This window comes from Schistocerca piceifrons, chromosome 3 (assembly GCF_021461385.2).
Source record: "Schistocerca piceifrons isolate TAMUIC-IGC-003096 chromosome 3, iqSchPice1.1, whole genome shotgun sequence".
Classification (NCBI taxonomy): Eukaryota; Metazoa; Arthropoda; class Insecta; order Orthoptera; family Acrididae; genus Schistocerca; species Schistocerca piceifrons.
Window position 1 is genome coordinate 603135329 of NC_060140.1, and position 12038 is coordinate 603147366.

At 41.6% G+C, this 12038-nt stretch overlaps 1 protein-coding gene across 1 annotated transcript in view; it reads left to right on the forward strand.

Annotated features, from left to right (window-relative positions):
• Positions 1 to 12038, forward strand: part of LOC124788882 (dual oxidase maturation factor 2-like) — a 695079-nt gene that overhangs the window by 478500 nt on the left and 204541 nt on the right. The window lies entirely within an intron of this gene.

Genomic DNA, 12038 nt, shown 5'->3' on the forward strand with positions numbered 1-12038 from the left:
GTTCTGCTGGATTTCGTTTCGTCAGCTGCTGTTGCTGATCTGAAATCTCTCTCTTTTTTTTTTTCTCCTCGTGTCAAGAGCAAAGACAGATATTTTGTAGTTCTCTTCGCTCCGCCTCGCGCTGTTTGCCGAGTCGGCAGAGGGGCTGTAACGAGTCTGTAGGAGTGGAGACGAGGAGCCGTTTCTGGTTTACGACAGACGGGCAGTACCGGCTGGACAAACGAGCCGAAGCGACCGTAGCGGCGGCGGCGGCCGGCGCGCCGGTCCCGCGCTGGTCGGCTGACAGCGACGTGGCTGTCTTAATAAGGCCGCGTGTGCCGCGCTGCCGGCTGGCGATGCGGTGGCGGCGGGGACGGCTGCCCGCGATCCAAGCGCACCGTACTGCTCTCTTCCAGTAGTGGACCCACCGAAAGCGAAACGGTCGACCAGTGAACGAAGAGCAATGCAGCAAAAGGCGGATAACACACAAGTCAACTAGTTCATTAGTTACATCCACCAAAAATCATTTGAACGACTCTTTTTATAGGAGTGAAGCAGAATGAGACAGTTTACGTGATTAATTTCGGTGGTAAGCTACATGTTGGCCCTTTTTTATGTTTCTGTACTTCTATCGGTTAAAACGGAACTCTTACAGCAGGGGCCGGCCACGGTGTGCCAAACTGAACGCGTGCGGTGTGTGCGGGTCTCCGGCCCACCAAGGCTCGGCCTGTCACTCACCTTACTCACACATTATTCCACTGTCAGTTGCAACCGTTTTCAATCAACTGAACGAAGCGTGAGGAGACTTTAAAATAAGATCACTGCAAAGTACGCTGGGCTAGTCAAGGGGCATGCCTGGAACGGTTTTTCGATTGAAAACTCGCTGTTGTTGAATTTCTGAAGAAGAAAGGAGTGCAAGAATGAAAATTAGAACATCCGGAATGGACTGCAGGCGTCGCATTTTAAGTGGACTTGACCACACACTGCCCACAGTAGGACACTGTAAGCAGAGTAACAATTTACTTCTGATTTGTTGGAGATGCATTTAAAGAGAAAATCGCATTGAAGAAGTGACACATTACGAGAAACATAGTCCAGTTCCCTAAGCTCACCGGCTTCAAAGATAACGCGAGGTTCGAAGAATTCATTGTGATCTTGAAAGAATTACAAGTATAGTTTCCTAAATGTTTTAAGGAAGTTGCCAATCTTACAGCTTGTAAAAATTTTTTGTTTAGTATCTGAAGATGGTAATTGTATGGCCGAAACCGGTTATGACTGTATCATAAACATGTGATTGTGTCTATAAATAAACAAAAAAATTTCACAAGAGAATCAATCACGCACTCCATAGACAAAATGTCGATTTCCAAAATCTCACATCTGCTCCGCAGCTGTTTTCGATACCATTTCCCGTTTCAGTTGAAACCGCCCCTGCGTATGTGCAGATATAATTGATTGATCTGCAAGGTAATTCCAGTTTTAAAAACGATTCCATATACATTAACACTGTCCAGGACGTCTACATTGTTTTCCTCGGGTAGAGTTTCCACGTCTCCATAATGAGCTTGCAAAAGTGCTACAATATTTCGGTCAACATGTGTGGATGAAAGACGTTTTCCCGATTACGAAACTAAATAAATCACGATTACGTGGCAACCTGAGAACGAAAATCTGTGAAATTGTTGGTATAACGACAGTTTGCACCAGATGAAACTGATAGTCTTCAGAATACTAATTAAATAATACTGAAAATTTATTTTTTTTTCCTTGATGTACGTTGCTGCCAAATGTGAAGTATAAAACCAAGTCTTACACAATGTGACTGCACTGCGATTTAAATGCGGCGCTTTCGCAGTTTCCGCCCTCCTCGCGCCCAGACAACGCGCGGTGGGGAAAACGTGCCAGCCGGGCTAAGCTCTGTGGCAGTCGCGCCAGGACACGGTCCGCGGCCCTAATTCTTGGCCACCCCTATCTTATAGGATCACTTTACTGCCCGTGTGTCTGTCCGTCACTTAAGTGTAATAAGTAGCCCTATACCTACAGTGCCGAAACTGCAATATTGGTGACCCTTCATCTCTGAAATTTTGCTACACAGAGAGTTAAAATTTTTAGGAAGTATTTTATAACTCCTTTCTGATTACTGAACTAGATTCAGAATACACAGTCAAATAATTAATTAGTTACGACTGATATGAATTACGCTCAATTTTTTTCTTTAAAAACTCCATATTTTTCCCTTTGTAAGTAAAAAACCATTAGAAATAGATCTATTTTGCTGGTTTACTAGCTACAGCGTGCTGAGAGCTAACAAAGTGTAAAATTAGGTGTAGTTATCTGTAATAGTTTCTGAGATAATGCATCAAATATTTTTTTTAAAAGTCGATTTCAGAAAATCAAGTTCAATCTCAGATATCAGTTGACATAGGGAGATACGGCAGCTCCTAGAAACAACCAGGCCCACAATCATCACTTTTTGTACCCTGTTCTTCATCGCCCTACAATTCTAGACGCTTCCTTCTTTTTCTGGCTATTGCTCCTTTAGTCATTTCTTCTGCCGCACTCTGGGCTTTCATTATTGTAAAACGATCCATTCGCTGGAAGGCTCGAAGCGTATTGGCTCCATGACTGCTATCAAGTTACTTTAGTACCTTAATTCTTCCGTTGTTACAACCATTAAACGTTATCACAGCATTACAAAGACCCAGACATTGAGTTTTCATTCCTGCAAACACATTCTGTGGCGCCAAATGACATTACTGAAAGACTCATTCGGGTTTTGCGTTCGGGTTTTGTGTTCCATATGAAAAGAAGGTCAAGATGAACTAACTCTCTATACAGTGGTTTAATAGATTCAATCACTACAGAGGCTATGATGCCTTTGCACGTGAATTGTTCCTCTGTGCCTGCTTACTGAGCTTGGCAATACTTGCACCGTGAATGCGCACCCAGTGGACAGAGGTTATTTATAGGTATATCATCAGTGGTTGACGTGTGGAAATCTGTAGCCCACACTGCTTTTTTCATTTCTTGTAGGTCATATAGGTTGTATGTTACTGCCATCCACACTAACGCTGCAGTTCACCAATTTTTCTATCTGTAAGTCTTCCTTTACCATTTGGACTTTATTATCTTTAAATTTAACACTTACAAAGCGCTAGAGCCATGTGGAATACCACCACTTCTCTTCACACAGTCCATCTAGCCTCTTAACATGATCATTAAATCATGGAATAAATAAGGGAAAACCATAGCCTTCTAGTTTGAATGCTTCAGAGATAGATATATTTAAATAAGTTTAAACGGTACTGTAGTTTCCGCTCTATAAGCAGCAGGTTTCGCTGCTCGCTCGCACCGGGAAACAGAAACAGAGGCGGCTCCGCAGCCAATTTTATTACACGACGCGGCCGGCCGCGGGTGCAACAGAACCCATGTGGACGGGTGGAAAGAAATGTGTCAGGCTTCATAATACGTATTTATATGTGTCGTGTATTATGCATTTCTTGTACGTAAATGTGAATCTGCACATGAACTTTCCTAATCCTCCTCACACCTTTCCGTAAAGCGTGACCAAATCTTCGTTGGGAAGTAGTTCTATAGTATAGTAGTGCCAACCTTACTCAAGGGTAGGGGATCAGAGAGACAGTACAGGCACGTAAAAGTCAAAGACTTTCCAGTGTCACAAGATTTGGGGTGGAGAGGTTGGTCACGGCCAAGTGGTTCGACCACCCCCTCCACCGGGGCCCAGGAAGACCTCCGGGTGCCCGCCACATTCTGGGAGTGCGACAGAAGACGGGTAAGTGAGCACACGTGCCCTCAGTGCGTCTGTGTCAATGTTCAAGCACGGAAGAGAGGTATTTCAATATTTGTAGTAATTCTTTTATTTCCAGCTTCGGATTGTGTAAGGAAATGAATGTTCTCGTTTAATTTCGGAAATTTGACCCCCTGTGTTAATGTATCTGGTCCCCAGTTTGCCCGTTATCCTCCTCACATAGTGGATGTCCTATGTAAAATATTGGGAGGCTTTGGTGGTATACATTTGGCCAACGCAATTCCGTCTTGCCCGTAGAAATGTGCGTGCAGATTGGTATATAATATTCCCGAGCTATAAGCTGTAAAATTGTAATATCTGTAAACTGGAGCACTTGCTGCAATTGCTGTAAAATCGAGTATTAATGTTTAAAATAAATAGGTAATCAATTGTCATCAATCTTTAACATACCTTAAAAATCACAAAGAAGTCAAGTTAAAGGAATTCATTTAAAATAAAAGATATAGAATGAAGGGACCCACACATCAACGTGTGAGCCTTCCAGCCCCTTGCCCAGTATCGTACAGAAAGGGCACGCTCTCTAGGTAGCACTCTCAAGCTCCCCTCCCCAGTTATCCGTTGCACAATTTTGATTCAGTGCTTGACGACATCAACTTTCATCTGGCGTCGCTAGGCAAAGGAGGGTAGACGGTAAACTTTCAAAGTCACTGCAGAACGACTAGTTCCTATTGTAATTACACTATTAACGTTAAAATTATTAAGAGTACACTTCCAATTACAATTAATGACAGTACATCAAACTGTTCAGGAAAGATTAAATATTGTTGAGCGATAATAACTGGAAAATGTTACTTTTAGATCCGTTACACAATACGTAGTCCCCCTAACACTTCTTTCTCTTAGGAATGGGCAGAGTTATCAAGTTGAAATTTATGTTAAATACTAGGTCTACGATCCCTTGTCAGTCCTTTAAGAGTCTAAGTCAATGCAATCAAAATGCATTGCAAAAAGTATTTATGTCATATACTTCGATACTCGCAGACTAACGCGTCAAAACCTATAGATGAACTATCCATGTATATATAATTATTAAAATTGTACGGAGTCCTCAGACGGCAAGACCTACTCTCAATTATTTGGTTTTTCTTTTCCAGAAGCCTTTTGATGCCGCCTGCCACGAGTACCTCTCCCGACCCAACCTTCTCTTCTCTATGTTCTCAGTCTCTGCCTTCCCCTACAGTTTCTACCATCTACGGTTACTTCTGGTACCGTGGAAGTTCTTCTCTAATGTATCATCAAACGTCCAGTAATTCTGTCTCTTCTTCTGGTCAAGCCGGCCGCTGTGACCGAGCGGTTCTAGGCGCTTCAGTCCGGAACCGCACTGCTGCTACGGTCGCAGGTTCGAAACTGCCTCGCGCATGGGTGTGTGTGATGTCCTTAGGTTAGTTAGGTTTAAGTTGTTGTAAGTATAGGGGAATGATGACCTCAGACGTTAAGTCCCATAGTGCTTAGAGCCATTTGAACCATCTTCTGCTCAATGTTTTCCACATATTTCTTTCTTCGCTGATATGCGGAGAGTCTCCTTATATCCTACCGTACCAGTCCATCTAATTTTCGACGTCCTTCTCCATAACTCTAATGCCTCGATTAACTTTTTTTTCACAGTGCATGATTCATCGCTATACAATGCAGAGCTCCAAACTTATATTCTTAGTAATTTTTTCCTCAAATTAATGCAGATATCTGATACTTGGGGACTTCTTTTCTCATAAATGCCCACTTTGCGTGTACTATACAGCGTTCTGTGTCTTTCCTCCGTCCTTCATTCGTTGTTTTACTTCCAAGTTAGCATAATCTACTTCGTACTCCTCAGTTTTGGTGTTAAGTTTATCATTAATCTCATTTTCGCTACTCGTCATTACTTTAATCTTTCTTCGATTTACTGTCAGTCAACATCCCGTGCGCAGTAGACTGTTCATTCCATTCAATATGTCCTGTAATTCTTCCACGGCTTCACTGAGAATGTCATCAGTGATGTATTATTAATGGTATCATTTAATCCCGAATTTTAATTCCACTCTTAAACCTTTCTTTTGTTTCCGTTATTGTTGCTTCGATGTACAGATGAAACAGCAGGGACGAAAGACAGCTCCCTGCCTTGCACCCTTTTTAATCCGAGCACAGCGTTCTTGGTCTTTTATTCTGATTGTTCAAAAATGGTTCAAATGGCTCTGAGCACTATGCTACTTAACTTCTGAGGTCATCAGTTGCCTAGAACTTAGAACTAATTAAACCTAATTAACTTAAGGACATCACACACATCAATGTGCGAGGCAGGATTCGAACTTGCGACGTAGCGGTCGCTCGGCTCCAGACTGTAGCGCCTAGAACCGCACGGCCACTCCGGCCGGCAATTCTGATTGTTCCCTCTTCCTTGTTGTACATATTGTATATTACCTGCCATACTCACAGTTTTCTCATAATCTGGAGCCTCTTTCACCATTTCACACTGTCGAATGTTTTTTTTTTCTGTATTGAAGTATCCTCTGAACACGTCTTTATTTTTCTTAGATCTTGCTTCCATCATCAAGCGAAACTTCAGAACACCCTCTCTCGTGTCTTTACCTTTCCTTAAGTTAAACTGATCATCTAACAGATCCTCAAAATTGTGGACAGGTGGTATAGTTGCCAAGCTGGTGCCCGATTGCGGACGGATGTATTCTGTCGGGTTCAGATCACACGAATTTGCTGCTCATGACGTCACGTGAGTTCATTGTCACGTTCCTCGAACAGTTGTGGCAGGATTCTGGCCTTGAGATACAGACACTTACGCAGCCGGAAGATACAATCAGCGTCGAGGAAGTCATCAAGCACGAACGGATGCGGTTAGTCCCCAATAATGTTTAGGTAGTCCTCAGCTGCCGGGTTGACTTCGACTACTTCCTGCCAGAAACGACATAGCCGTTGGGAGGATACAGAAATGGAAGTGTGCATGTGACCCACAATATCCAGGTAGCATGCAATCTCACGGTGGTCAGTGGTCCCAATGTTTCGGCTCATCAGCGTGTACTTATCTGGTGCCTGGAGTTCTTTACGCACGATGTACTGAAAGTATGCAAATAGTATTTTAAGTAAGCACAAAGGAGAGACAGCAGGTAGTGACTGTTTTGAAATATTATTTGTCATGGACACCACGTATCGCCTGCACCTATTTGGTATTTATATGCCTCAGAATAACTAAAGGACTGTAGCAAGGACGCTTTCTGTCTCCCGCATTCTTTGTGATGTATGTGCAAAAAGTACTGGATCTATGGTATAGAAAGTGCGCAGGCGTGTGGACTTCAGTAGGGAACCAGTTAATGTACATACTTTTCTGTGTTGATGATCAGGTCGTTACAGCAAACTATGAAGAGAATATATCTCATAAGCTTTATAAATGGACTACTTGAGAAGGGCGTGTAGGATTTCCCAACTTGGCCACGTAAGAAATGAGAAAATAAGAGGAAGGACGCAGACGCGTTATAGTATTAGCAATAGAACAGATGAAAGACAGCTAGGATGGTTTAGACATTTCAAAAGACCGAGGGAAGTTAGATGTCCCAAGAGGGTACTTTCATGACAGCCTCCTAGAAGGAGACATAGACGAAGACCACTAGTAGTGTGTGATAGTGTGGCTAAATAGTTTTCAAGAAGCGATGGTGAGAAAAGGAATAACAGAGACTGAGAAAAAATGGCAAGATCGGGGTCGAGGCGTTTGACGACGAAGGTGCGGGATTCAGCGACAGTTGTATGACCCTCGAAACAACAAGAATACTTCCTCTAAAGCAAAACAGATGGCTTTGCGGTGCGTTGACCAATAGAAATTCCTAGTAACAGCTCTATTTCAGCCCTGCTGGAAGTGTTTATTTCAGCTGTGACACAGAGAACTGGTCAATGCAACTGTTGCAAATCAGACATCTGTTGCTGGATAGTAGTAGTTTTGATAATAATAACTGTGGGAGTGATTTTCTCAAATGTGTGAATAGCGGAAACAGTAGTACTTGGAAGTTTGGTCGGTCGGACGAAATCGAAGGATGTATCTAGTTGGCGTATAGCAGGAACTCGTTCTTAAGAGTATAGATGTTCGCTGAAATGTTTACGCACGCAAACGAGAAACAGGCTTTCATTCTTATGGTTTCTCTTTACAACCGGTTCTACTTCCTTTCTCCATCATCTCGCATGCGTCGTTACATAAACTGACGGTGGTCACCGCACGTCTCCGTGGACCTGCAAATCTATACGACTCGTAGCTTCCTGCAGATGAGGCCGTTGCTATCGCAGTGCATACCACTTACGCATAAGTCCCCAGTTTCTGAATGACGTGTTGCTTAACACTGAATATACAATGACTCTTTCATTTACTGATGCTTATAGTGAGGTATATTTACTGGGAGCCACTCATGAACTCAATTTCAGAACTGCTGAGTAAATACTTAGACCAAAAAGATTAAAAATTTATCTTAGCTACAGTACCAGAACAGTTTAGCGACAAAATAGTAATTGCATTTTAACCAACAAGAAAATAAATTCATTGGCCTCTTGTGTTACATCTCACGTTCGGAAGCAGAAGACGCTGAACAGTAAGACACTAACACAATAACTTCATTGAAAGTAACAAAATAAAATGAGCGAGGATGTGATGAAATTTTATCGCATTAGTTAGGGTGTTGGTTAGTTACTCGGAATGAACAGAGTTCGATCCCCGGATTAAAGTTTTGCTTAGTCGCTTGGGGCGAATGCTCGGACAGTTCTTTGGAAGAAACCACAGCCTTACGATCTCTCACCCCCCCCCCCCCCTTCCCCCGATCAATCAGAGCTTATGCTCCAGTTCCAGTTATGTCGTCGCTGTCGCAGCGTTAAACCACAAAATTCCGTTGACAAAGCTTTAGGCCGAAACGTCGGTTTCTCCAGTATAGATTTTTAAATTACGACGCGGGGCGATACTCAGAAAACTTTTATGACAGCTGTTCTATTATTTCATCGACTATTTTATACCTGTTGGAGAAATTTATTTCTCACCACCATCAGTTGCGGATACTGGGGCATTCTAAAGTGTTCATAAAATACTTCTTACATGAAGTCTCAGTGTGGACACTTTAAATCTCGCCGACCACTTTGCTCTGGTATATTCAGAATGAGAGACCTGTTGTGTGAAGTATGCCCATTGCCAACAGCACTCAAGTAATTTATGAAATGCACGACACTCAACTGTCTATGAGTTCTTTATTATCACTATCGGTATCGGTTGATAACCATTCATTATTTACATATTATGTGATGTCATATCAATATGGCAAAGCCTCAGTTGTATAAATATATTTCTCAGTACGATAGGTAGCAGCTGCTAGAGCATTCTGAAATGTTGGTCAAGTATTTCGTACATTAATACAGCTCAATCAGAAATACAGAACATCAGATGAACAAACACTACGGATACCTGTACTCAAGAATATGGAGTTGGTGTTGTTCGCAGCTCGTGGTGTACTGGCTAGCGTTGCTGCCTCTGGATCACGGGGTCCCGGGTTCGATTGCCGGCCGGGTTTGGAATTTTCGCTGCCCGGGGACTGGGTGTTTGTGTTGTCCTCATGATTCCATCGCCATCATTTGCGGCAGTAGCTAGAGTGGACCGTGAAAAAATTGGACTGTGCAACTATTGGGACTTTGTACGGGCGCTGATGGTCGCGTAGTTGAGCGCCCCACAAACCAAACATCATCATCACCAGTTGGTGTTTTTGATGTTCAGTAGTACTGGTGCAGCTGTGTTAATAAAATTGCCATATTGATAGACTTAAATAATACACGAATTTTTATACTGTGATTGTGATTATTAACCGAAACCAGTAATCATAATAAAGAACGTACAGACAGCTGTGTGTCATGCATTTCTTAAAACACTTAAAAATAACCTAGTGGTCGAAACTATTTATAGTGAGAAATATATTTATGAAGCTGAAACTCTGATTTGTTCAAAGTATTACTAGTGAACTACATGGAACTGAAGTATGTGCCGTAATGAAAAATAAAGAAAGAAGGTTTTAGACAGGTAATAGGAGATGCTTGAGAAGAACAATAAGGTACACATGGAAAGACAGGAAAAGAAATGTATGATAAGTTGTTATAAAACTTTAATCACCACCTCCAAAAAAATAAAATTACGTAAGTAAACTCCTGTTTTTGGTAGGTATGTGTCTGCAGTCCTGATAAGTACTGGAAGCCTAGTGGCAGAGTACTGTGGTATGCTGTTAGAGAAAATAAAACAAAATGGCTCCGCCCACTGATATAGTGGAGATTTCAGCGCGTGCAAATACTGCAAACAGGTACGGGAAAAAAAAAAGAATAGCTTACGTAACTTTATTTTTTGGAGGTGACAGCTAAAACCTGATGACTACCCGTGGTATAGATTAAGGTAGATTCTAGATGTATAAGATATATAATGCGAGTCTATAGAACAGAAATTATAGAGACAGTATGGACGATATTCGTATTCGTAGAACGATGTATGAAAGTAGATACCAGTCAACTGGACGAACATTACTGGGATGCTCACACTCCAAGACACGGCGGTGACAGACTGCAAATGTATATGATGAAGGATTATAAAGTAACGAAGAAGAAGAAGGAGATCATGATGATGACGATGAACTCTAAGAAGAAACATGCTGTGATCGACACTTCGTGAATTGCTGATGATGCCCGAACTGGACTGACTGTCCCGTGAAAGATTTAACAACATTGCAGGTAATGGTCACTTTTCCACCGTACAGAGAAACCGATTTTGTATATATGCATCTTATGTATTCGCTATCCACAGACAGGTGCAGTATATGAAAATAACATGTCGTACTGCCATTCGCTTAAACGTGAAATAGCTTAACATGTTTGCTTCTGTTTCCATTTTCGGCAGCAAGTATAGAAACTTTCGTTTTATAATTTCAAATGCATTTATGTTACTGCAATGTTGTATTTATTTACGTTCCAAAGTCGTTTCGTCTTTTAACCATTAAAGGTGCCTTTAGTACAAAAGACGTAAAGCGTGTGAAATGTAAATAAATGTTGTACTGCAGCAATTAAAAGGCGTTTCAAGTTATAAAATTAATGTCGAACAACTTACTTAATCGTACTGCACTCTGATAACACGCTGAAAGGGACTTTCACTTCCACTTCTTGTTTAAGTTCATACAAACTCTGTACTACCAAACGATGTTTAGTTCTTCTGGATCCCGTAAAGTGAATGTCGGAACCAGTTTTACCTGACAAGCTCTTGGCGGTGCCGTATGGCCCGATGTTAGATTGCATTCAAGGCCAAATTGATGGAATGCGCCGTCCGCATAACGAAGATCCTCTGTCGGTGCTTTTTTAACGAGAACAAAGGCGAGAGGATACCTGAGAGGTTTCAGTATTTCCAATACATTTTATGGACCAAGTAATATTTTCTCACGTTGACGACGCCTCTTCGCTTATATGGCTAGTCCGTTTATAAAGGACGAAAACGTTGTGAAACAAGACGGCAAGGAATACCTTTCCCCTGTCATTTTGTAATCAAACCCCGAAGCTTATATATGAGCGGAATGGTTCCTATATCGTGCTGAGTTGTATTTCAGATGTTAGGGAAATATAACCAATCTACAGAAATAACTCCAGTAAACTGTTGCTTATTACTGTAAAATTAATTCCAATGACGCAGTTAAAATAACTGACGTTTAGCACTCTGAGTTTGATGTTTCCATACGCTTTTGTTAACTAAGGAAACGATTCAGTGATTCGTTTTATCCCACTATACGATTGTTGTATATGTTTGTTGCAAAGAAACTTTGCTGTAGGTACATACAATCTAATGACGGCGTTTGGTACTACCGGCGAAACAACTTATTATTGCGAAACAACTTATTATTGCGAAACAACTTATTATTGCTAAAAATCATGGAGTCATTTACGTGACATGCATGTAATTGGACAGAGATCTTCTCAAAGGAATAGCTTGCATGAAATGCTGAATATCAAGTATATACTCATGCAGAAACGATAGATTGTAACGCAGTCAGTCCGTAGCGAGTTATTAATGGCTGCCCGTTTAAGTAGATTATTATACAGATTACAGTTTTCGCTCTGGACTCCATTACATAATTCTGGAGGACGCTTCAACATTCACGTGTGTAACGTGTTGAATTATTAATGGACATACGCATACCAAGTGGCCAAACTTGATTTCTCCGTACAGATAAGACCTGAATTTCAAAAAGTTAATTTCTGG